Genomic DNA, 27496 nt, shown 5'->3' on the forward strand with positions numbered 1-27496 from the left:
GAAACACCCATTTTTTTAATTGTGGATTTTTGTCCCAAAAATGTGGTCTTCAGAATTTGAGGAGTCTCCAAAAGTTTGAGTTGATTTAGAAATCTCATAGGTAGAGTGTGGTTTGAGATTTTGTTAATCTTAATTCTTCAGTTCAGTTCAGTTCAGTTCAGTCACTCAGTTGTGTCTGACTCTTTGTGACCCCATGAATTGCAGCACGCCAGGCCTCCCTGTCCATCACCAACTCCCGGAGTTCACTCAAACTCACGTCCATCGAGTCGGTGATGCCATCCAGCCATCTCATCCTCTGTCGTTCCCTTCTCCTCCTGCCCCCAATCCCTCCCAGCAATTCTTAAATACTTTCATATCCTTGGATGATTATATCTTTTCATTTATTCCAAGTTTAAGGTCTCATTTTTAGGTGTGGCAAGAAGAAAGCCATAACTTGTAAGACCAACTATTTGCATAGCGATTATTTCATTTGCTTACTGTGACCCACCATAGAAACTGTTAAAAAACAGAAAAAAAAAAAAATTCTGGCAATCCACATATACCTTAACCCAGCCAGCCTCACTAATCAAACTGATCAAATTTACTGATTTCACTTTGTAAAGATGATTTTAGGTCCCTAATACCCTACTTAGGTATTGGACACTTACTGTCATTTACCTTACATTCATAAGATTTTACTTCTTGATTAAGCTTTTGATCCTTCTTTAATATAAATATCCACATATTTTAAAACATTTGTAAATATCTACTGTAATATATTTAGGTCTTTACTGAGACTCATGGGGTCTTGCTTTTAAAATTTATATATTTTCATTATCGGTGTATGTTTATCCCTTTCAAATGAATAATAATATTTGCATCAAAGGCACAGATTAATAATATACATGGTAATGCTGTCCTTCACAATACTCACTCAGAGGTTGAGGCTCCTGGGGTATTTGGGCTAACCTGCTTCTTTAAGAGATCTGAGGATTCAAGTATTTTAAGTTCTGGTTAAATTCTGGTCCAAAAATATGCAATGAATTGGCACGTGAGGGACCAGATTACAGATTTTCTCTCTAGTCCTTCTTCCTTAATAGAACTATATGTTATGATATAACTATAGCATTTAATATAGACTTTGCAATTAAAAAATATATTTGAAACCAAATTTAAGGAGAAATTTAAATACTTTGTTTCAAATGTCAAGATCTATACAAAATGCTATTAAGTGTGAAAAAATGCCTCCTTCTACTACCTAGAAATATGCCACATTTCCTGGTTGTGCCTGTGGAAATTTGGCTCCTCAGTGTCTCAGACCACCTTCATCTCTCCACTTTCCAATGCCTGTCAGTGGCACTGGAATCCTTAGTCACTGAAGTTCATCAAGAGTGAGTCATTGCTCTTCTTCTTCAGCTGGCCTCAAAGCTCTCTTAATATTTCCTTTAATATTTTCTCACTTTTGTCTCTTCCTCTCTTTTCTCAAGCCTTCATTCTTCATTTTGATCCCTGAATTTTTACAATAGCCTCTCACCTCTACTTATTATGGAGTCATCTATTTTTGTCACACCAAGCCTGTTTGTGAAACCAGTGGCCACTGTACCTTTCCTAAACACTGCTCACACCGTGTTCACTCCTCCATCAGAAAGCATCAGCGACTGTCTGTACTCTCAAAACCTAATCACCCTGGCTTCTTCAACCCTCTTTAAACTGGTCCCCGTTTAACTATCAAATTGAATTGCTCCAGGCAAGGCAGTTGTCTCCTTGAAGTACAGACACACGAAGGAGCCAATGAGCTGCTGGAGAAAGTTAGGCTCTCATAAAGCCATGCCTTGCAGTAAGCTTTCCTAACTACCCTAACCCACATTTATCTTCCCTCACCTTTGCTCTTGGCCCTGTCTTTTACAGCTCAGTCCTTGGTTGCAAGTATGCCTTGAATTATTTGCTATCATTTCATGTTTTATAGAGCATTAAGTATCATGTGAGCTGCTTCACAGAAAAATCATATCTTATACTCCTTAAATCTACTCCACAATGACTAGCATGTTTCTAGGCACACAAACCCATACTCAAAATCTGTACAAAATTAATTCACTGACTTACTTTGGAATATGAAGAAACTTTTATTGTAGAAACCAGGACAGGACAGTTAGTAGACTAAGGAGCTGTTTCCAAGAGAAGAGGAAGGGACAGAAAACATTTATATAAAAAAAAGTATCACAGCAGATAAATAGGCTGATTGTAGCAGTACCCCAAAAAATGTTATGCAATGATTCCATTTCACTTCACAGAGATATTTCTCTGCCAACCAGGAGGCATTAAAGTGAAAGCTCTTTAGAACATATAGTTAGCAGTTGCTGCTGCTGCTGCTGCTAAGTCGCTTCAGTTGTGTCCGACTCTGTGCGATCCCAGAGACGGCAGCGCACCAGGCTCCCCTGTCCCTGGGATTCTCCAGGCAAGAACACTGGAGTGGGTTGCCATTTCCTGCTCCAGTGCATGAAAGTGAAAAGTGAAATTGAAGTCGCTCAGTCGTGTCTGACTCTTAGCGACCCCATGGACTGAAGCCCACCAGGCTTCTCCGTCCATGGGATTTTCCAGGCAAGAGTACTGGAGTGGGGTGCCATTGCCTTCTCCAAGTTAGCGGTTACTCCTCATTATATTATACATCAGTTGGGAAATAATACTTGTCTCTTATTAAACATAGCTTAGTGACAATTGCTGAGTTGTACACACTGGAAAAAATAGTAATGAAATTTCTGGGAGTCTGGAACAAAGCTTACACCTTGTAAAGGTTTGGAAAGTAGATAAGGGTTTTGGACAGGTATTGCTGAAATGTTTATATTCCAGACCTCTTAAATAAAGTTATAAAGTATAGAGATGCTAGGATGATAATAAACAGTCTAAGTAGGTTTGGGAGGAAAAATGTTCAGTTGTGCTCGAAACCATTATGAATGCAGTTTATCAAAAGAGAAATATGTTTTATTGGACAGAACCCTTGAATAATTTTTGAGAGGCAGTGCAGGATTTTTCAACTTTTTTGATCTTCAACAGTAACCTATTTCTCATGTTAATGTGTATTTAAGACTTACTGGAAATACTCATAATATGAGCTGAAGACTGATGTCTGGCAGCAAGCATATTTCTGAAATTGAGTTGGTTTTTATTACAATATTTTCTGAAATATGCTTTCACTGATATTTACAAAACAAATTGCCAGTTCGCACAAAGGTTGTTTTAATAAAAGCCAATGAAAGCAACTGAGTTGCTAGGAAGAATGTTAAGAGGGAAATGGACTTTTCATAACCTCACATTATAATTTCTCTTTTTGGACAAAAATGTATTATTTGAATGAGTTTGGAACCAAAGGGAGTTTGCATGTCAAAATATCTACCTGGATGTTATATGTGATCATTTTTATTGCAAATGAAAAATATTAAATACAAGTAAAATGTTAAGTGTTGCCAGTATGAGTTTGGCAGCATACTAGGAAAATGTTAGTTAAGAAATGGTGAACGTTGATCATGTTTCAGCTCTAGCCATAGAAACCATCATTAGCTTCCAGTTACCCACAGGGTACAATGTGAGATAGTCTGCCTGGCTTTCACAACCCTGCCTAATTTGGTCTTTCTCTGCCCAAACATCTTTATCTTCCTTTGCTCCAGTTGAATGATCTTTGTGGTATCCCCAGGCACATGCTGACTATTCTCATGCAGTTTCCTGGCCTGAAGATCTCCCTGCCTCCATCCAACTTCTTCTCATTAAAACCCTCCCTTATATCTTCCAGGGCCTTCCCTGGTGGCTCAGTGGTAAAGAATCTGCCTGCCAGTGCAGGAGACATGGATTTGATCCCTGGATGAGGAAGATCCCCCAGAGAAGGAAATGACAACCCATCCCAGTATTCTTGCCTGGGAAATCCCATGGACAGAGGAGCCTGGTGAGCTAGAGTCCATAGGGTTGCAAAGAGTCGGACATGACTTAGGCACTAAACAACAACATATCTTCCAGAAAGGAGTTTAATCACATTATTCTGGCCCTTATTGACTTTCCTCCTTCCACTAAGCTACCTCAGTGATTGTTATCTTTAATGCTATCCTACTTTGAGCTATGGTACAACACTTTCAGTGTTACCTACTGTTCCTGCATTCTCTTACAACATTGCAAATCCCTGGAGGATAGCAAAAGATTAATATTTTTAATTCCCTCCCTCTTGCCCACAGCACCTAATAGTGATTAGTACATAGTGGTCTTCTACAAATACCTACTGAATTAAATTCATTGACTGGCTTTTACTGCCTCAATTTCCTGGCCTGTTTCCTTTTTTGATCTCCAGAATTAGTCCCAACTCATTGCTCATGAGAAAATCTCAAAGACTTAGTTTTGATACCCATAAAACAGAGACAGTGGTCATACCTCCTTTGCAGATATTAAAAAGATGGTTGAGAAGATTTAAAAACTTCTATCGTGTTATCTTAGATTCACACATCCAAACCCAGACTCTAGATTTTTCCTTTCAAACCTGTTCTCTCCCAAGTCTTCATCTTCTCATTGAAGGGTGTCACCATTCATTCAACAAGTCGCTAGAGCCAAAGCCCTTGCATTCATTGTTCCTCCTCCTTTCCTGTATCCCATAATCAAGCTTTGCTGAATCCTGTTGGCTCTGCCTTTGAAACTGACTTATCATCTAGATCATCTCTTCTTTTGGCACCACCCGTACTGCTATCTTGCTTAGCTACAAACAGCTCAAGAGTTTCAGAACTTAGCCTCTTTCTCCCATTTTCACTGCCCTGTAGTCTTGTCCTCATACAGCAACCACAGTGGTTCTTTTAACTACACTGGCCTTTTGGCAGGCTTTGAATCCATCAGCAAGAACACTACTACTTTACAGCCTTTGCTCTTGCTATGCCTTCTGCCTAGAATGACCCTTCTCAAGATGGTCACATGAGCCACTCCCAACTGTCCTTCGGAATTCTGTTCAAATATTGCTTTCCCTGACCTCCCTATGTAAACTACATCTTCACTCTCTATTCACTCAACTCTCGTTCAGTTCCTGACCTTCTACTTCATTTGTCTTATTGTCTGTTTTCCCTCTTGTGATAGTAAGCTCTGTGAGGGCAGGGATATGTCTCACTCATTAATACATCACCAGCACCTGACATTTAGAGGGGCTCAATTATCTTAATTATCTCAATTAATTTAATTGTCTCTGGTTTATGTTTAATACATGGTAGTGAAAAGAAAATATTGATATTGATTTATTTGATATACATCTTTTATTGCATCATCTGGGTATAATGATGCAACTGGGTCTACAGTGAGTTACAACCGAAACAAAACATTTGGAACTGTTTTCAAAAAACTGTGGGCTGAAACTCCAGAAATTCCATTTCACCACTCTGGCACTGTTTTCATGTTAATGGTTCTCAGTGAAGCCATCTTTCTTGGTACCTGTTCAAATAGTTTGAGATATCACAGGTGCTGTCCTACTGGCACCCCCAGATCAACAAAAAACATTTAACTATTAATATCTTTAGCATCTTTAACAAGAAAAAGAAAAAGAAAAGACCCGAAAGTGAAGTCACTCAGATGTGTCTGACTGTTGGCGACCCCATGGACGGTAGCCGACCCCATGGACTGTAGCCTGCCAGGCTCCATGAGATTTTCCAGGCAAGAATACTGGAGTGGGTTGACATTTCCTTCTCCAGGGGATCTTCCTGACCCAGGGATCGAACCCAGGTCACCCACATTGCAGGCAGACTCTTGACCATCTGAGCCATCAGGGAATTCTAGTGTTTTAGCATCTTGAGTTTTGCAAATAAGGTACTATTAAAGCACTTTTACATGAAACATTCAAAGTTTTAGCAATAGTAATTGAATGTGCTACTTTGATTTATATGTTTTCCTAAAGGTTTCCTTCTCCCTTCAGTAGATAAATGCTTTGCCATAGTCAAAGCTGTAAATCTACATTGCAGTGGTACACCCATATATTATTTTTTGAAGTTCAGCTGAGTATTTTATGTCTGAAAATGCTCACTTATGTTTAACTACATAGTAGGTTATGTTAAAAGCTTTGATGATATGTTTTTAAATGTTTTGCAATTACTTCATTGACACATTTTGATTAAAAATTTTGTTTCAGGTTTTTTAATGCATGAAACTGATTATATATTATGTTCTTTAAATTTTCCTTCATTAATTATTTCAAAATGTCCTTTTTGAAATTGTGAGCTTTAGCAAAACCTGTTTGCCATTCTGATTAAAAAAATGTGCTTGCCCATTCAACTTTTAACAACACAAACTTAAGAGTTCCATTTCCACCCAACATTTATATTATTTGCAATATAATCAAATTTAATTAATCAGATGCTTATGTTGAAAGAATTATGTTGTTTTGCACTTCAGAAATACAAACTATTTATTAATGTCATAATTATTTTTACATAGTATCAGAATATGCCTCAGATTATATTGATTATATTTTTCTTCTTTGATCTCCTGAAAAGTCAGAATACTTATCTATTCATGATACTTGAAAAAAATTTTAAAAACCTATCCAACTTTGAAGTCCTCTTCACTGTGGATTTCCATTTTAAACATTTTATATTATAAACTTATATAAACATAACATGTTATTGATATAAGTACATAATAAATAAAAATTATGTACACAGGAATTGAATTACACTATCATTTACAAACTGTAAAAACTAAGCAAGTCAGAAGCAATAGTTTGAGCTTGAGGAGGATGACTGGGGGTCCTCTGGAAGCCCAGAGTGCTTAGGGAAAGATGCAAAATTTACCTTTGCTGCCTATCAGGACAAAGTCTAGACCATAAGCCATGCTGCAAAATTCCCCTCATGCTACACTGCTAAGGAACTCAGGTATCAATGATCAAAGCAACATCTTATACTGATCAGTTTGTACTAACAAGGCTATATTTTTCATTCCTAATTCTACCAATATTTTCCTACCATCCAGCCTATAGTCCAGTTCACCCACTAGGTGGGCATACTTGTGTGTATCCAGGAGGTATCAGAACTGTCTCCTCTTCTCCCCTCTATGTTCCCTCTACATGGCCACCTGTTTGTCCTTCTGTCCTGCCAATATGATCATGTCACATCCTGCTTCAATCTCAACCCTTACTATTACTTACTTGGCCCTTCTTCCGGGCTCCATTCCAGCCTCATCTTCCCTCCTCTGTCCTAGCCCCTGTCATACCTAACAATTCCACAACTCAAACCTGCTAGGTAATTCTGTGCCTTCATGTATATAGGATTTTTTTAGAATGCCCTTCTAAAAAAAGTCCTATATAAATCAGATGTACCTCCTCTGTACAACTAAGACTGACTTCCTATTTCCTATTTAAGTTCGCCATATTTCCACAGTACATATGCATGCCTTGATGATGGTAATTATATTAGAGTTATTGGTGGATCTGCTCTCTCACTTGACTGTGCGCTTCTCAGGGACAAGTAGTGAGTCATATTGTCTTTGGGTCCCCTCTGTTGAATACACTCAGTCCTTCATAATTGGAGGAATGATGAAAACAAATGCAGTCATTCTTCCTGTTATACCACAACCACCCACCTTTAAATCACGTTCTTCCTACCTTCCGTATTTTTTTTGCTGAGGTAAAACAAACAAATGGCAGTATTAAATGTTCACTCTAATGCCTTTTGGTATATGTACACACCAAGATCTAGAACATTTTCAGTCATATAGAAGATTTCCTCAAGCCTCTTCCAAACAATACCTACACCCCCAAGGAAATTAACTCTGTTCTGACTATTAACACTATTCTACCATCATCAATTACTTTTCCTGTTCTTAAATTTTATGATACACATGAACTCTTTATGCTTAACATAAAGTCTGTGAAATTCATACATGTTGTTGCATTATAAATCATGTGTTCTTTTTGATGACTGCAGTATTCCATGTATGAACGTACTGTGATTTATTTGTGTATTCTCTTGCTGATTGACATCTGGGTCATCTCAATGACATTGGGACATTGCAGTTTGAGATATTACAAATGATACTACTATAAAATTCTTATATGGATTTTTCTTTGGACATATGTACTCACTTTCCTGAGTATGTAACTAGGGATGGAAAAGCTGGTCATAGGACAGGCATATGTTTAGCTTTAGTAGCTACAACCACAGAGTTTTCTAAAAGGATTGTACCCATTTATACCCCATTGCTACTGCTAAGTCACTTCAGTCGTGTCCAACTCTGTGCAACCCCATAGATGGCAGCCCCCCATGCTCCCCCGTCCCTGGGATTCTCCAGGGAAGAACACTGGAGTGGCTTGCCGTTTCCTTCTCCAATGCATGAAAGTGAAAAGTGAAAGTGAAGTTGCTCAGTCGTGTCTGACTCTTAGCGACCCCATGGACTGCAACCTACCAGGCTCCTCCATCCATGGGATTTTCCAGGCAAGAGTACTGGAGTGGGGCGCCACTGCCTTCTCCGAGTTTATACCCCATTAGTAATATATGAAGTTCCAAGTCACTTATCACTCTTTTTAATTCCATAATTTTTTTTGTTTTGTATTTCTACTGTACTTCATATTGTTGTTGTTGTTAATTGCTCAGCCGTGTCCAGCTCTTTGCCACCCCATGGGCTGCAGCACGCCAGGCTTCCCTGTCCTTCACCAAATCTATATGTTGAAACTAAATTCCTAATGTGATGGTACTAGGAGATGGGTCCTTGGAAGTAGAGCTCTCATTAAGAGGATTATTGCCTTTATAAAAGACACTCCAGAGAGATTCCTCTTTCTGCTATGTTACATTATAGTGAGAAGAGGGCCTCCATGAGCCAAGAAGTGAACTCTCACTAGACACTCAACCTGCAAGTGCCTTGATATTGGACTTTTAATTCCAAAACTATAAGAAACAAAATTCTGTTTTTTAAAACCCCCGAAGTCTGTGGTATTCTGTTATGAGCCCACACAGACTAAGACATACTATAATAGTTCTCCCTCTCTGATCTAAATTTGTTCCAGTCATTCATCCCCACTGAAGTCCCTCCTACCCTATGGCCAGTTTGTTTGCCATTTTGTGACTCTTTCCAGCTATTCAGTCCCTTTCTAGGTTTTACGCTTAAAACTCAACACAGCTTTCCAAGTACAAAGATATTCTAGTTTTGTACAGCTGTAAGGTAATGTTTTCTATTTTGTTCCCACTTTTTTTCTAGATCTGGTGAGCCAAGGCCTTTTAACCAGAACCGCAGCACATTAAGCTGAGAGTTATGGGAAAGCATTAAACAGTCACCCTTCCTATAACTGATCATCAAAGCCTATGAGGTTTTTTTCAACGTTTCATAAAAGATATTTCTTTTTTTTAAATTGAAGTATATTTGATTTACAGTGTTGTTTTAGTTTCTGGTATACAGTGAGGTAGTTCAGCTCTATGTCTATAGTCTGTCATATGCTTTTCCACAAGATATTAAATATAGTACCCTTTGCTACAGTAGGACCTTGTTGCGTATCTATTTTATATACAGTAGTTTGTATCTGCTAATCCCAAGCCTAATATATCCCTCCCCTGCCCTTTCCCCTTTGGTAACTGTAAGTTTGTCTTCTATGTCTGTGTGTCTGTTTCTGTTTTGTGAATAAGTTCATTTGTATCATATCTTCTTAGTTTCCACATATAAAGGATATCATATGATATTTGTCTTTCTCTTTCTGACTTAGTTAAGATAAAAATCTCTAGGTCCATCCATGTTGCTGAAAAAAGGCATTATTTCATTATTTTTTTATAGATGAGTGATATTTCACTGTATGTATGTACCACATCTTCTTTATCTATTCATCTGTCGATAGACATTTAATTTGCTTCCATGTCCTGGCTATTGTACATAATGCTGCCATGAACACAGGGCTGCACGTATCTTTTTGGATTAGTTTTCTCTAGATGTATGCCCAGGAGTGGGATTGCTGCATTATATAAAGCCTCTAAACTTCTAACTAGAGTTTAGATTATGTTTTCTTCAATGCATCTACTTACATTTTATACAATGAATGTCATTTGACACACGTGCCTGCTCAATTCAGAAAGCTTTGTCAAGTCTCCCTGCAGTGTTTAATTACTCCCTTGGCACAAAGCGTCATTGTCAGTGTCTGCCAGTGAAGGCAAGGCAGAGTGGTAGAGGAAGGCCCGTTGTCTGGGAATCAGGATGTGTTTTTTCCTTTATGTGACACCTTGACCAAGTCTCCATGCTATAGATTCCTTTTCCCATCTGCAAAATGAAGGAATTAGACAAAACGGCAATGAAAGAAACTGCCTAGCACCAAATTCTAAAAGCTTTTGTTTCACTGTAACTGTTTGCACATCTTGCATAAAGGTGGTTAAATAAGATATATACAAAGAAGGTCCTCCTCTCTGTTAATGCTTCTCCATCAAGAGAAGTGTCTGCTTAACCTTACCTTTGTTTTTAAGCAAGTTTTCTAACTCTGATGAAACATTTCCTCCACTTCCAAGGTAAGTCAGTATTTTTAGTATGAAAATTTGTGAAATGCTTTCTAAAATGAAGTCAGTCCTGTTTCCTGACCTTACCTCTTCTTTACCCTTCACAACCTTGATACTTTGTGTTAGTCCTCTTTGTTTTCTGCTAAATGTTACTATGGTGTGTGGCCCTACGTGTTACAGCGAACATACCAGTTTCTCAGGCAGGGTATGTTGAATAGACGTGTGGGGAGTAAACCCCCCAAATTGTATAAATACCAGTGAAAAATCATCTGATATCAAAAAATGTATATGACTCTGTGTGTGTGTGTGTGTGTGTGTGCGTGTGTGTGTGTACGCGCTCAATTGCTTCAGTCGTGTCCGACTCTTTGAGACCCCATGGACTGTAGCCCACCAGGCCCCTCTGTCCATGCAGTTGTCCAGCAAGAATACCAGAGTGCATTGCCATGCCCTCCTCCAGGGGATCTTCTCGACCCAGGGGTGGAATCCAGGTCCTACATTTGCATTACAGGTGGATTCTTTACCCACTGAGCCACCTGGGAAGCCCTTATGACTCCATATATGTATTTAATAATTGAGTTTTGGTTAAACTAGTTTAAGGTTAGGAATATTGTCTTCAACTACCTCTGTTGTCTTAAAAAATTTTATTTATGTATAATTGATTTACAGTGTTGTGTTAATTACTGCTGTACAGCAAAGTGACTCAGTTATACATTGGCATACATTCTTTTTCATATCTTTTTTCATTATGTCAGCCACCTCTGTCTTTGCATAAGTATTTAGGTGACTGAACAGGGATAGAGTTTCATTATTCACACATTTTATTGTAATCACAATAATGCATTAGATAGTGTTTATTATTCAACTTGTCATGCATACCTTATAAATTTAGCAGCAACCTAGGAAAATGTTTGTGGAAAAATGATTTATTAGGACCAGATTTTCAGCCTTTGTGATGGAGATAATTGTGGATGTGTTATTTTCTCTTTGACATGAAGATGTCACTTTTGCTCGGAAGGGTATATGCTCTAAAATATATTTAAAGCAATGATCTGTTTTTCTGAAGAAACTTGTTTAGCTTAATCTCTCTGGTGTTTAGTAACTAGGAACAATCATGTCTAGAGACCAAAGGTCTTGATCATGTGGAACAGAATTTGCAGTCTAAGAGTTAGACAATTAAAATACTGTGAGGGAAACATGAAATGATTAAATTGATGTCTCTGAAAAAAATTAATAGGTTATAAATGGAAGAAGGTTTTGGAGGCTTGCATAGACCCAGTAGGAAGTATTTTCAATAGTCTAGGTTTGAGGTAGTTATCGGTTGAACTAGATGAATTGTCATGAGAATAAAAAAAGAAGTGACAGATTCAAGAGTTTCTAGAAAGAAAGTAACTGATTGTATATCCAAAAGGAGAATGGAGGAGGATTTGAAGTAGGATGACTGGGGAAAATGACAAGTCTCAGAAACTGACAAATTTAGCTAATTGAACTTAGGTGATTTTTATTGTTTGTGAAAGGGCCAGGGGAGGGAGTGATTTTATCTGGGGTGGATCACACAGTAAAGAATCCACCTGCAATGCAGGAGACCTGGGTTTGATCCCTGGCGTGGGAACATCCCCCGGAGGAGGAAATGACAGCCCACTCCAGTATTCTTGGCTGCGGAATTTCATGGACAGGGAAGCCTTGTAGGCTACAGTCCATGGGATCACAAAGAGGTGGACATGACTGAGCAACTAACAGAACAACAAGAGGCATAAAGAACTCAGCTTTTAGACATCCTGAGTTTGAGATGACTGTAAAACATCAAAGTAGAAATTCATCAGAAAATCCAAATATAGACTGTAGTTCACAGGCCATGTTTGGAGACATTGACTCAGGGATTGTCAGTAGAGAGATGAAGTGGATGTCATGGGAGAAGCTAGAATATCCAACAGAGAGAAGCACAGACGTTTGAGCACAGAATTCTATGAAATATCTAGAGGTCCTCATTTATGAGACACAAAGAAAATAAAGAGCCTGGTGGCCAGAGAAGCAACAGCCAAAGGTAGAAAGACAGAGTAAGGACAGGGTGGTATCATGGGAATCAGGTCAGAGAAAGGGACACAAAATGGCATTTGAATCCTTCCCTATGGAGATCTAGGTAGAACAGGGCCAGGCAACCATACTTGGTGATGAGAACACCACTGGTGATCTTCAAGGATGCAATTTCAATAGAGTTGGTGGTGGTGATGGTGGTGGTGGTGATGAGAGAAGGAGGAAGGAGGGAGCAAGATGGGAGGCATGTGTCTTATCAGGAGGTGGGCCTCAAGTCCCATGTTTGGGAAAATTTAACTCTGAATAAAAGAAGATCATATGGAAAATGTGTATGGCAGTCCTAAAGCAGGTTGGAAAAGAATTTCCAGACACAGAGCATTACAGAAAGGAGTGAATTTATTAAGAACAAAGAGCAGAGATAATGTGGAAGCTGCGAACATAGCAGGCTGACCTCTTGAAAAACCAGGGAGAGTTGACATTTTTTGTGGGCTAGTAGCCAATTTTTATAGCCTCAAGACAAAGAAAATTCCTGCCCGAAGGGTAGCATTAAATGATTGGTTGGGTGCTACAGGGTGAGTACAGGGGTGGGCATTTTTGCCTAATTTGGGGTCAGGAAGCTGGCTGGTAAGGATCAAGGGGTTTTGGCAGTGGTTGCAATGGGGCTTAGACAATTTTAAAGGTGACCTTTCTTCTGGGCTCCGCTTCTGTGGCCTTGATGCGAGGCCTTGCACCTGTGGCCTTGGGATAGGATTCCACAAAATAGTTAGTGGGAAGACTGGGATTAGGTGGAGATAGCTATGCATTTGTGAAATGGGAGGGAGAGGAATTGGGAAGAAGGGATTGAAAACTGAAGGGGGATAAGAGGATTGAAGGAACCAAGTTCGAAAACAGGTAAAAGGAAAGGGGGTCATTTGCTGTAGTACAGGAGAGAAAGGGTCAGAATCTCTCTCTCAGCCCAAGAAAAGGAGCAAGTCCTCAAGACTGGTGAAGGAAGATCTGAGACAAAAATATGAAAAGGGGAAGAAACTTGGAGAGCCTTGGTCTTCTGAAGAGGTGGAAGTGGGGCCACTGTGTAGGTAGAAAGTGAATGAGCAAGAGACACCGACAAAGAATTCCTTCCATTTCTTCAAATGGCAGCTTCCCATGAGGCAGGGAGATAAGACACAGGGAGGATGTGATGCATCATAGAACCCACATCATTTTACATAATGACTGTTCACATGCCTGCCTCCCTTACTAGATTATGGGTCTTTTGAAGGCAGAGACTTCTTTCTAGTACTTTTTGAAGTGCAAGAAAGCACACAGCGTGATATAAAAGCACATTTGTACCATCGTGATGGTTTCTAGTTTGTTTTTCTTTATTTTTTTAAATAAACACTGGGAAAAGAATGGAGAAACACTTTGTCCTTATTTTCATCTCCTGTTCCATTCCTTTCTCTCTCCTCCTAGAAGCAAACACTATCATGAATGAACATCCCCTCAGCCTGTGTATCTATTTATCTGTATCCATTAATATTCTATAATACTTTTACTGTATGATTTTGAAATTTTACACAAATGGTTTCATACTATGCTTGCCAATTATGCAATTTATCTCTTTTTTTAAAATTAGTTTTGAAGTCTCACCATGTTGAGAAATATAGTCTTAGTTCCTTTCCTTTAATTTCTTGTATTTTATTAATCTTTGCATCCTCCATCTCCAGGGTAGCATAGGTACCCACATAGCAAATGTTATTAGGGAATAAATTAGGGCAAATAATATCATAAAAGAAACAGATACTTTGTATAGCTCTTTGTTATGAAATACTTTTAACTATAATCTCTTTTCTCTGTCATTGTGTATTTTCTTCCCCAGGCTAATGCTTTTTAAGGAGAGTAATTATGCCTTATGCCAGTGCATTCTATTCTTAATGCCTACTTCACTGTTCGGCACGTAGTGAAAGTGAAAGTCGCTCAGTCGTGAAAGTCGACTCTTTGCCACCCTGTAGACTATACAGTCCATGGAATTCTCCAGGCCAGAATACGGGAGTGGGTAGCTTTTCCCTTCTCCAGGGGATCTTCCCAACCCAGGGATCAAACCCAGGTCTCCTGCATTGCAGGCGGATTCTTTACCAGCTGAGCCACAAGGGAAGCCCAAGAATACTGGAATGGGTAGCCTATCCCTTCTCCAGGGGATCTTCCCAACCCAGGAATCGAACCAGGGTCTCCTGCATTGCAGGTGGATTCTTTACCAACTGAGCTATCAGGAAGTCCATTGTAACTGCTCAGTAAACAGTGATTGAATGAGTGACTCTTTACTGTAAGTATTATTTTGTGAAAGTCTAGATTCTGAGTACATAAATGTTTTTCCAAGACCATGTGGTTGCAATCAGGACTAATAATCAGGTTTTCTGATACTAAATCCAGTGGTCTTTTCATTTTACTATTGAAAGAGCTATTGTAAGGCCTATATTAGGAAATCAATAGGAAAGAAATAATTATAATGAATTATTGCCCTGATATAACCAATAAATAGACTCCAAGTACCTGTGTAAGGGGAAAATTAATAACCATAACCAGGTGTAAGGCCTTGAAATTTATCATGAGCATTAACTTTCTTCTATTTTATCACATGGTCATTAAACCACGTGAGATCCATATGGTAAAGGAGATAGGTGAGTTATGAGGACGTACAGGATTACAGGAGTGAAGGATTAGGCAGGAAGCAGTTTTACTAAAGTATGACTCTTTTGCTGAGGATACTGGTAACCTAATTTCCTTTGATGACATACTAGTGTTTGTCTCCCCTTCTGGGTTCAGTGATGCCTCCGCTCCTGACTCTCCTCCCCCTCACTTTCTTGACCATCTCCTAAGAAACCCTTCCCTCAAACAGGGAGAGTTGAGTGGAGATCTGAAGGAAATGACAAGAGTTCTAGGAAAAAAGATCTCAGGAACTCCTTCAGACACCCCCCACACTCTAATCTGTCCTCTCTCCAGTCTGTATTAATATCGATTGATACTTTTAACATGAATTGGAGGTTTGACCCCAGTTTCCTCACTCAGAAGCAGGTCTCCATCACCTCTTGCCTTCCTGGAACAACTCTTGGGTCCTGGGCAGCCATTAAAATTGCTGCTGCTGCTACTGCTGCTAAGTTGCTTCAGTCATGTCCGACTCTGTGCTATCCTATAGACAGAAGCCCACCAGACTCCCCCATCCCTAGGATTCTCCTGGCAAGAACACTGGAGTGGGTTGCCATTTCCTTTTCCAATGCATGAAAGGAAAAGTGAAAGTGAAGTCGCTCAGTTGTGTCCGACTCTTAGTAACCCCATGAACTGCAGCCTACCAGGCTCCTCCGTCAGTGGGATTTTCCAGGCGAGAGTACTGGAGTGGGGTGCCATTGCCTTCTCCTATTAAAGTTGGGATTGCTGCAAAGAACCAGCTCTGGAGAGCAATGCACCCTAACTCCCCTGACAGAGCAACTGGGTGGTCAGTCTGCACAGAAAAAGGCCTAGGAACTTATTTGGAAGTATAAGCACTATTAGCTCACTTTCAGACTCATACCTTGGTCATTTGGGGGCATCCTTTACAACTTGTTACATTTAGCGTGTTGGTCACTTCAGTCATGTCCTGCTCTTTGCAACCTGTGGTCTGCAGGCAGCCAGGCTCCTTTGTCCATGGAATTCTCCAAGCAAGAATACCGAAGTGTGGGGAGCCATTCCCTGCTTTAGGCGATCTTCTTGACCCGGGGATCGAATCCAGGTCTCCTGCATTACAGGTGGATTCTTTACCATCTGAGCCACAAAGGCAGTCCCACATAAAGGACATTTAACCATACCAATTTAACAAACGCTTGTTGAGGAGGACTCTGCCCCTTTTTTTGTTGAATTGAGTCAGGACACAGATTGTTTGCCACACCTCTTGCTCAAGATGCACTCGTACAGTTTTCCTGGCACCCCCAGTGTTCAGATAGATGCAACGTTCCCTCCTCACATAACAAAAACTCAGGCACTAGAAGATCTGATCTCAGCCAGGATCATCCATGCACACCCCTTCTTCCCATAACATAATCTGAAGATCACAGTTTTAGGCTTAAAAATCAGATCAGGTCGTCAGAGAATTTTTGTTCTGCTTCTAGGTATCAGAGATCATACAGGGAATGAAATTTGATTACCACAACACTGACATTTCTTGGACACTTTCTTGAATTTGGGGTCAAATAGGATAGAGGGCTGGTAATCAGGACAGTCTTATATCCTTGTGATAATCAGACGCATCCTTAGATGTTCTGCACTCACTCAAGAGGGACATAGAAATTAAGCTGTATTAGTGACTTTGTAGTGAACAAATAAGTGAGATAACCCTAACCAAGAAGCAAATGTGGGGCATGGATAGCTCATTAGAAAGAGCATCAGCTGTTTATTTTGAAGTCTTAGTGCCAGATCCATACAAGTTCATGAATTAGGTCCGATGCCTAGGGAATAAATGGCATTTAATTAGAGAAAGGAAAATGGAAAAAGAAAACAGAAGGGAAGGGCTAAAGTAGAGTAACTGGGACTTCCCTGGTGATCCAGTGGTTAAGACTCTGCACTCCCAATCCGGGGGGCATGGGTTCGATCCCTGGTCAGGAGATTAAGACTTTCACAGGCCACACAGCAAGGCCAAAAAAGTAAAACTGAGTAACTAATGAGCTCATATTGAGTCTCGAAAATATATCTTTAAAATATATCTTAATATTTAGGAACTTCCCTGGTGGTTCAGTGGTTAAGAATCTGCCTTGCAATACAAGGGGCACATGTTTGATCCCTGGTTCGGGAACTAAGATCCTGCATCCTGTGGAGCAACTAATTCTGAGCACCGCAACCACTGAAGCCCACATGCTCTCGAACCTGTGTGCCACAACTAGAGAGTCCATGCACTGTGCAACAAAGGAGCCCGGGTGGCACAAATGAGACCCAAGGCATCCAAGTAAATAAATAAATATTATATATATATACACACACACACACATATCTTAGTTTTTAATGTGGAAGATAGTAACTCAACACTGAAGGGACTCAAGGAAGGCACATAAGGGTCTCATGTCTGAGGAGGGAATTGATGAAAGGTTGTAGCCTTTAATATCTGATGATGAAAAGAGATCTTTCTTTGGGGTGAGTCCCTGATTCCAATTTTACATTTGTGGAGCAATTAGCAGGACGCCTCTTGGCTTTGCTTGGTCTCCTCTGTTAGAAGAATGCCTCTGATATGTAATATTTGTTTCAAAACCCAAAGAAGCTTGTTTCCTTTTGAGGTTTGCCTTACTTTTTATGCTCTGAAGTTCATTTTGGACCTCAGATTTTGCTCCAAGCAATAAAACTGGTTGGCTTGTACTAACATAATGGAGCCGTAATTTTAGCCAACTCTGGGGGGCGGGGAGATAGTTAAGGTGTGTAGTGGTTTCTGTGGTTTCTGTGTGGAGTAGAATTCCCTGCAAAGCTTTTCCATGTGGTGTTTTAATAGCTGTCTTAAAACTCTCTGATGCATGGAGCAAAACTGAATTAGACTCACGTGCTAGATTGCTGGGATGGGCCAAGAAACCAGAGAGACAAAAGAGCAACAATCAAACAGCCTAAGCTCAGAGGCTGTTGGAAGATCTTCAGGACATATCCAAGTTGAAAATTAAAGACATGATCACCTGATTTAACCCATTTTTGCAGGACTTTCTAAGGAAATTTTGAATTTTTTCTTTACAGGTATTAATATTTTATTTTACATGGAATTTTACAACTTACAAAATGCTTCAGTATATATGAAGCATTTTGTAAGTTGTATATATATATATACACATTTATTTATTGTGTATATACAACAGTCTTTGGAAGTTTGTGTTATTAGATCTGTTTTTATAAATGAGAAAACTGTCACAAAGATAGATCCAAGGTTGTTTGGCTGAGAAACTACAGAGGCGGAATTGGATACCATCTCAAAGCTCTGCATATTTACACCAGAACTTCAATAATTTTAATTAGTGATCATATTTAATTCATGAAGCAAGGATCACCAGACAAGTACTGTGCATACACAGAAAAGATGTTTCTGGACTGCTGAGTTCTTATCAATGAATATAAGGCATTGTGCTGCTGCTGCTAAGTCACTTCAGTCATGTCCAACTCTTTGCGACCCCATGGACTACAGCCCACCAGGCTCCTCCATCCATGGGATTTTCCAGGCAAGAGTACTGGAGTGGGGTGCCATCACCTTCTCCATAAGGCATTGTAGTGTTGTCTAAACTGCAAGAGAATATACTCCTCCTTTCATTCAAATGCTCATTAATCCAGAGACATGGTTCCCTCCAAAGTGCTAAGTGTAGCTGATAAAATGCCACATACTTAGTTGGCATTCCCATATTAAGAATGTGTGAAAATTCTCTTTAGTGTGTGGTTTTGGCTGCTAAGTTCCAGGAACATTTATTGAATGTTACTATATGCCAGGCACATGGGCACAGGAAGAAGTTATCTAGGTGATATGATTCTAGCGAAGCCTTTTCCACTGCCCCAGCCCATTGCCTAAAATACCTTCCTCAGCAGGGCATCCCTTTGAGTTAGTCCAGGAGTCACTGTGATTCCTTTGAAAACTGTAGGTAGCTTGGAAAGAAGAAAATACTTAAAAATTTTTTCTTTTAATTTTACCAAAATGTTGGGGTATATTTATTTATCCAGTTAGCAAAATCAACTATTAAGACTCTGAGTTGAATAGGAAGTGATGTGGATACTTTTATTCTACCCAAGAGAATGGATGAGGAATTCTAGAAATTCACCCATCAGGACACAGGGGAGCCAGAATACAGCAGCAACAGGTCTTATCTAGAGAGAGGGTTGCCCTAAGGGTCTCTATCCAGAATAAACTTCAGTCACTTTGCTTTTTTCTTTTTTTAACTTTTATTTGCATCTATTTTTTGCAGCATTTATTTCCAGGCCATAAGTTTTTGTTTCTTCAGTTTCTTCTGAGCTATCTTTTACTTCTGTGCAACCTCCTCTTCTGGTTTAGGAACAATCTGTTCTTTTTCTGTAAGGATAATTTCAATGTGGCCAGGAGGGCTCATGGAGGAATTGATCCGACCAGGAGGTCTGTAAATCCTGCACCCGCGGGGTTTTGTTTCACTTGGACCTGCTCAATGACCAGAGAATCTACATCTATGCCCTAAAGTCCAGCATTAGTCTCTGCATTTTTGAGCATGTGCAGTAAAACTTCGGCACTTTTTTGGGGCCACCAACCCTTCCCATCCAGACCCACTGTTCGGCCTGTGCACACCTACCAACTTTACCGTTTGTAACAACGGACTGCTGCTAAAGTCACTAGTACCGAACAATGGACTAGCCCGTGTTGTTTCTTTAAAGTGACATCTTTCAGATACTTGGTGGCTTTTTGGATATGCATGCCCTTAATGGCCTGGGTGACTTCATGAGTGTTCTTAAAGTGAACACAAAGAACCCTTGATTTGCATGATTTTGTGGCGTTTTCTGGGTCAAGTGAATAGCGCACCATTTTTAGAGGTCAGCTCAGGCCACTTACCAGAAAAGCTCACTTTGCTTTTGTTTTAAAGATCTAGTCCTACCTGATATCAGTATTTCAGATCTGGATCCATAAGATTAACCAGGTGAGTATTTGCAATGCAAATATCAAACATTTGATCCAAGTTCTTCAAGTAAGCAGGTCCCCATCTCTAATGAAAACTAGCCTGGTACCCAGTCTTCTGTGTATGGCTGTTTCAGAACTCATCCTGTTCTCCGTCAGCCTCTGTACTCATTTAACTCTGCTGCTGCTGCCGCTTAGTCGCTTCAGTTGTGTCCGACTCTGTGCGACCCCATAGACGGCAGCCCACCAGGCTCCCCCGTCCCTGGGATTCTCCAGCAAGAACCCTGGAGTGGGTTGCCATTTCCTTCTCCAATGCATGAAAGTGAAAAGTGAAAGGGAAGTTGCTCAGTCATGTCCGACTCTTAGCGACCCCATGGACTGCAGCCCACCAGGCTCCTCCGTCCATGGGATTTTCCAGGCAAGAGTACTGGAGTGGGTTGCCATTGCCTTCTCCATTTAACTCTAATCCCTGTCTTTTCAAAGCTGATGATGGGTTGACATCTCTGACAGATCTGCGTCAAGTACAAAATGATTTAAAGCCTTCTCCTGCCTCACACTCACATTCTCTCCCACAGCTCCCAAAATTCTATACCTGTAGAGTTTTAAATATACTGTGTTCATGATTTTTTACCATCTCTTCCAAAGACCTAAAATATTTTAAAAAATATATTAACAAGTTTATTGTTATCAAAAGAAAACTGTTTTACAAATTGTCACTCATGAGGCAGCTGTTGATATTGTTTGATTTTTTTCTTGGTTCACCCATAAGCTTTCCACACTTGAAACAGCATGTATGGGATAACTATGTTTGTTCTAATGACTAATGCAAGGAAAACTCCCAAAATAATATCCATCATGATGGCTTTGATTATTGCTAAGTGCTGTGCCGAGAAAGGCTCTCTATAGATTTTCTCATTCAATCTTTAAAACAATCCCAAGCGCAGATCTGTCAGAGATGTCAACCCATCATCAGCTTTGAAAAGACAGGGATTAGAGTTAAATGGAGAAGGAAATGGCAACCCACTCCAGTGTTCTTGCCTGGAGAATCCCAGGGACGGGGGAGCCTGGTGGGCTGCCATCTATGGGGTCGCATAGAGTCAGACATGACTGAAGTGACTTAGCAGCAAGGTACTGTATTTGCCCTTATTTATACATGAGGCACAGAGAAGTTAAGTAACTTGCCCAAGGATGCACAGCTTGTTCAATGAGCTTCAAAAACAGGCATTCTGTATCCTGAGGCTAGGCTCAAAGATCACTATGCCACAATGACCAATGCCTTTCCAAGGGGCCACCAGAGTATGAGGGAGCTTCATCACCTGTGGGCAGGGAGTAGTGGGGACCTCCCACAGCAACAGCCACAGTGCTCAGGTCCTGAGTGAGGACGTAACCCTTGAGATGGCCAAGAGGAAAGGAGAGCCTTGGAGTGGGTTGGCCCTGCTTCTACCACAGTGGCCTCTCTGTCCTTACCTCGTCACCTGCTTTTTATAGGCCCATTTTGAAGGATAGTGCTAAAGGCCCAGCCACCACTGAACCAGCATCAACAGACATTTAATTATGAATTCACATGGCACATGGCTGCACAATGTGTATTAGGGGCAGGAAGGGGGAGGATGGAGAAAATCTGCTTTGCCCTTCAGTATTTTCTCAGCGACAGCCTTGGCCTTTTAAGTCAAGATCAGCTCTAAGTCAGTCTCAGACCCACAGACCTTCCTGGGATGGGGCCACAGTGTGCTGCTAAATATTTAATAACCTGCTCTTCAGGAGGGAAGCTCTGATTCGTAGCATTGCTAGTGCCATAGTGTAAATGCTCCCACCGCAACAAATTTCAGGCTATCAACACAGCCTCACTGAATAGAGTCAGGAAGCGCGGTGGGCAATCTGATTCAGCACACTCCTGGATGAAGTCAGAAAATTCGGCCAAAGCTGATTTGTTAGAAAAGACCCTGATGCTGGGAAAGATTGGAGGCAGGAGGACAAGGGGACAACAGAGGACAGGATAGTTGGATGGCATCACTGACTCAATAGACGTGAATTTGAGCAAGGGTCCAGAGATGGTGAAGGGCAGGAAAACCTGGTGTGCTGCAGTCCATGGGGTCTCAGAGAGTTGGACACAACTGAGCGACTGAACAACAATGATGACGACCACACTCCTGGACGAAGTCAGAGTGTGTTCAGAGAGGGTGGTGTTACTGTAGAAGACAAGAATCAGGTGTACATTCTGGACTTAGATGACCCATTTTATGTGTGGTTTCTTCTCTCCCCACCCTACTCTGATACCTTCCACCCTAAAATCAAGCCCCTAAGAATGTCAAAGGCATCTTAAAAGAGAAAGGAAGCATAGAATTTGCAGCCCATAGGCAATAGGTGAAAGGGAAGCGGGAACTGCCCACCAATGGCCTTTTTGATGGGAGATGGGAGAAAGTAGGAAGAAGGACAGAGGTGGGAGGAGTCGTTTTTTAGTCAGCACGTACGTGTATGTGATTCTCTGGCTTTTCCCTCCTCTCAGAAAGAGCTGCCTCCTTCCCCTAGCTGCCAGTCTGCCTACTGGTCTAAGCCACTCCCAGGAAACAGGTCTTAGCAGGAGGATGGCTTAGCAGGGTTTGGCTTCCCACACCCTTGTTACTGACCCCTGATATGAACCATGTTAGATCAGATCCAGTCTGTTTTCCTCCCAAAGGACTTCAAGGCTAGGGACTGTAGGTCCTGCTCAGCCCTGACATTCTAGGGCTTTATGATTCCCAGGGTCAGATTTCTTTCTAAGCATCTTCTCTGTTGATTAACAGATATTTACACAGAGAGAGCCCTGCTCTGTTTTACATTCACTGCTGGGCACTATGAGCTCCAAAAGCACATAAAACAATGTTTCCGATCTAAAGGGCTTACAGTCTCCTTGAGAAAATGTGACAGTTCTGTGAAATACTTCCTAAATAAGGAACACTTATAACAGCATGGTGATGAGATGCCAAACTGTAGCCTTTATAATAAATTGTGAGAAACCTATAATTAAAGAAGCATCCATGTGTACTTAGCCACTCAGTGGTGTCCAACTCTTTGCGACCCCATGGACCGTAGCCCACCAGGCACCTCTGTCCGTGGGGATTCTCCAGGCAAGATTACTGGAATGGGTTGCCCTGCCCTCCTCCAGGGGATCTTCCCAACCCAGGGATCGAACCCAGGTTTCCCGCATTGCAGGCAGATTCTTTACCATCTGAGACACCAGGGAAGCGAACTTATTTAGTAAAGACAGTCAGACTGCATCCCGGTCCTTTGTATTGTTCTTGTTTGTTACATAGCAATGTGTACCCAATTTCTAACTTATATTTCCAACTCATTTTACAGTTAGGATCCCCTTTTAACAAATACGATTATAGCAGCCAGTTCAATGTAATAAAAATATTTCTTCTTCTGGCCAACAGCCCATACTAACACTCCTTTGCTGATGGAGATCCAAGACTCCTTTTGAAGGAAAAACGCTGTATGAAAAAGACATTCACAAATCCCTGTCCATTAGGCAGTAAATCTACTTAACAAAAAGGTTATCCTTTCAGCAGAGTATTGACATAAAGTACAGGTTTGCATATCTGCACAGTGTTAGATAACTCTCAACAAAAACCTGACTTTTTCAATGTTGCATTGATTTTATTTGGGGCTTTATAGGGCTTTTTGCTTCATAGAGCTCCACAGGTTCCAATCAGTTCTGGGTAGAGGACTGAGGGAATCTCACCCCGATCATCCAGGGCAGCAGATCCCCTGACACTAGCAAAGGACGCAGAAGAGAGCACATGCATATTTGCCCTTGTATTCCGTGTACCAGCCAATTAATTGTGCTAACAGAAGGAAGAACTCTCACTCTCATCATGGAAAAGCTACTTTTCACTTATTTTTTTCAATTTATTTTATTGACGTGTATTTGATTTATAATGCTGTGTTACTTTCTTCTATACAGCAAAGTGATTCAGTTTTACATATATGTATATATATTTATATATATATACACACATATATTCTTTCTACATATTCATTTCCATTATGGTTCATGACAGCATATTGAATTAAGTGCCCTACACTGTACTACTTTTCAGTTACATTTGAAAGGGTTTTGGTAATTATATTAGAATATAGGAATGCCTAAGTAAAAGTTGGAGAATTTTCAATGTATGAAAGAAAATTTGTTATGAATCTACCGTGTGTCTCTGGGACAGTGGGTTTATGCGAGCAGCCAGATTCTCTGCATTTACTTGAGTACTTTCTTGCCGTAGGAGTCGGGCATGTGTTTGGGTTAGGGCACCCTCCTGCCAGGCTTCAAATTAGGTGAGGCTGATAAAGTAAATAGAAGGTAATGGATTGTGTCCATTTGTGACTTCATTCCATCCTGGGAATGACTTTATCAGTAACTACTCGAGGGCAAGACTTGGCAATAAGCATGTTCAGTAGATGTCTGCCGGCAATAGAAAGCTGATTTTATTTCCTAAGGTGTTTGAGATGTGCCAGACTGGAACCCTCTTCCTTCACTGTTGGATACATCTAGTGTAGTTTTCTGAAGATGATTAATGGTTTCTTTCTCTAGGCTCATGCTGCTAATTACACCCAAGCTTCTTGAACGGTCTTAATCAAATTCGCACACAGGTAGGAGCCCTGCAGGACTCAGGAGTGTGATGAATCAGGTTCGGTGTGTTGCACTTTCATTTGTCCTCTCTGGTCAACACTCGTTTTCTCTGTGCTCACTTCGCTTGCTGCCCTGTGAACTCAAATTTAAGGACTATGCTTAGTTGCGTGTTAGGGTGGGATACCAGTGGAAGGGTGCATTTTAACAGTATTTTGCCAAATTTAAATTGGGTTTAATTTTTTTTCCAAATTAATTTCCTGTTTTTAATACTGCAGCCAGATTGGAGAGATTTGAAATCTACCATTATCCTGAAATACTAAGAAAGAAGTTCAAAAATTATATTTGCCAACCATCACTTAGTTAATGAGTCTCCCTAATTAGACACAGTTGGAAACGATTGCTCTCTGTAATGAGAGTATTGTGTGTTTCCTGGCATCTCGCTGCCCCCTAGTGCAGAATGCCAGTGAGAGCATCCTTCTGGGCAGGCAATCTTTGTGTTATTACTGTCTGATCAGTCCATTTCATGCTTCCCTGGGTTCTGGTGAGGTAATCAGACACCAATCCATGATTCCAACAAAGTCCTTGGTCGGTCCTACTTTGCCAAATAGACTCAATTTTTAGAGTAGGTGTTTTGTGGGCTTGAGAGTGCAGAAAGTAGACCTCAACTGAACTCTTGAGACCCCTTCCAATGGAGACACTTGGCCTAGCTCCCAACGGACCTTGTAGAGAATTCTGAACGTGAACAAATCTCCTCCTGCTCTAGTGCAGGCAGTCTGTCACAGGGTGACCACTGGGACCCCAGGAGTCTCAGCACCTCGCCAATAATCAGAGGAAAAGATTTTGTGTCAAGATGCACTCCTACAGTGCAAAGCAACAAGAACAATGGGCTTTGAGAGAGAGACAAGCTTGGGAAAATTTCCTCAAACTCTTTTAGCCTTTGTAAAATAGTCTTTGATAAAAAAAAAAAGTAATCTTAGACATTTTAAAGTTTTAATACATCATCTATTTTGAAACCTCTATATACTTGAACATGTGATATAAATCATCCTCTATTAGGTATACTGTGGCCAAAATAGCCATTAGGTGCAATTTAAGGATTATGGAAAGGCGCTCTGAACCTAAAGGCTTGCTCTCAAAACTGTTCTGAAATAATCACAAAATTGTGAGCCATGTATGTGGTCTCCATGAAGTTCTGCCAAAATGACCTTGAAACAAGCTGTTTAACTTCGTTGGGCCTCTGTTTTTCCATCTATAAAGTATTAGTGCCCCTATTTAAAGGGATTACTTAAGGATTCAATGAGATAACATATGCCTGACACATGGCAGATTTCAATAATTGTTACCTCCTACCTCCTCCTCTTTCCCTCACCTTTTTTTTTTCTTTTTCCAATCTGAAATAGTCAACACCTGTCTCGAATGCCAGACACTAATGGGTAGATGGTGGATTACGATGCCCTCTTTGTGAATTGTCCCCAAAGAGCTGAGAGGCAGCCATTTCTCGTCACCATTAGCTTTTGAAAATTGGCTAGGAAATCTGTAAGAGGGTGTGGGATAAGCGGGTAAATGTAGCCATTAAAATCTTCAGTGTAGAAACTATAACTCATAGGAACATCAAGGCATTGCCTGTTCAGGAACTTCATCTACTTTCCTAAGGAAGGAAAGATTTTTCTTCTTTAATGATGATTGTCATTGCAGTTTTGACTGAGGGAGCAGACGAGAGGAAAGAAAAGTCATCCAATGTGGAGAAAGGTCGTTTGGTGATTATGGAATTTTTTTCCAGTTATAAATATCACACTTGCTTTTCAGACTCAGGCTATTTGAAAAACAGATGCTGTCTTCCTATGGTGAATTAGTCAACAAAAAAAGATTTTAAATCCAGTTTAACAGAAGGAAACGCAGAGCCGCACCTACATGCATGCTTGTACATGTACACAAACACAAATACACACTTTGTAGATTAAACAGACATTTTTATGCTTTTATGTGTGTTATTTGTTTTGGTGACAACACTGAAAATTGTGTGGGTTTTGTTATGTGGTTAGGGTTAGTGAGTTTCCATGCAGAGAAGTAAGAGACATTTAACAATAGTCACTCTTTGATGGTAAAGAAGAATTTGTCTTTTCTCCCATCTGTACTCTAGTTCTTATCATTACCTTGACACATGAATTGGACAGAAACCCAGAGAACCATGGAAAAGTATGTGTTTCATTAAATTTCTGTAAAATCTTTCCAGATCTTCTTAGACAATATTCTGGAATTGACCAAGGGTGAATTTTACTCTATTTTTATCAGATCTCTGGAATGGAGCTAGAGGAAATCTTACATATGCCTCCGTCCAACCCCCTTATTTTATAAATGGAGAAACTGAGGTCTAAAGAGGTCGCAGGGCCAGGGTGTCCTCCCTTATTATTGTCTCCCTTTCCTGATGAATGTATCACGTTTGCTTGGTCCATCTCCCCAAGGCAGTGAGTGTTCAAAAGCAATAGACCTGATTTGCATGAGTTTGGCTTTCCTAGAGAAGGCGATGGCAACCCACTCCAGTACTCTTGCCTGGAAAATCCCATGGACAGAGGAGCCTGGTAGGCTGCAGTCCATGGGGTCGCGAAGAGTCGGACACGACTGAGTGACTTCACTTTCACTTCTCACTTGCATGCATTGGAGAAGGCAATCGCAACCCACTCCAGTGTTCTTGCCTGGAGAATCCCAGGGATGAGGGAGCCTGGTCGGCTGCCACCTATGGGGTCGCACAGAGTCAGCCACGACTGATGCAACTTAGCAGCAGCACCGCATCATGGGAAAGTCAGTCAATTCCATTCC

At 40.6% G+C, this 27496-nt stretch overlaps 1 protein-coding gene across 6 annotated transcripts in view; it reads left to right on the top strand.

Moving 5' to 3' along the window:
• The window catches only part of SPAG17 (sperm associated antigen 17), a 252618-nt gene that overhangs the window by 3294 nt on the left and 221828 nt on the right, over nt 1-27496 (top strand). The window lies entirely within an intron of this gene.

Source organism: Bos javanicus, chromosome 3 (genome assembly GCF_032452875.1).
Source record: "Bos javanicus breed banteng chromosome 3, ARS-OSU_banteng_1.0, whole genome shotgun sequence".
In the NCBI taxonomy this organism is placed as follows: Eukaryota; Metazoa; Chordata; class Mammalia; order Artiodactyla; family Bovidae; genus Bos; species Bos javanicus.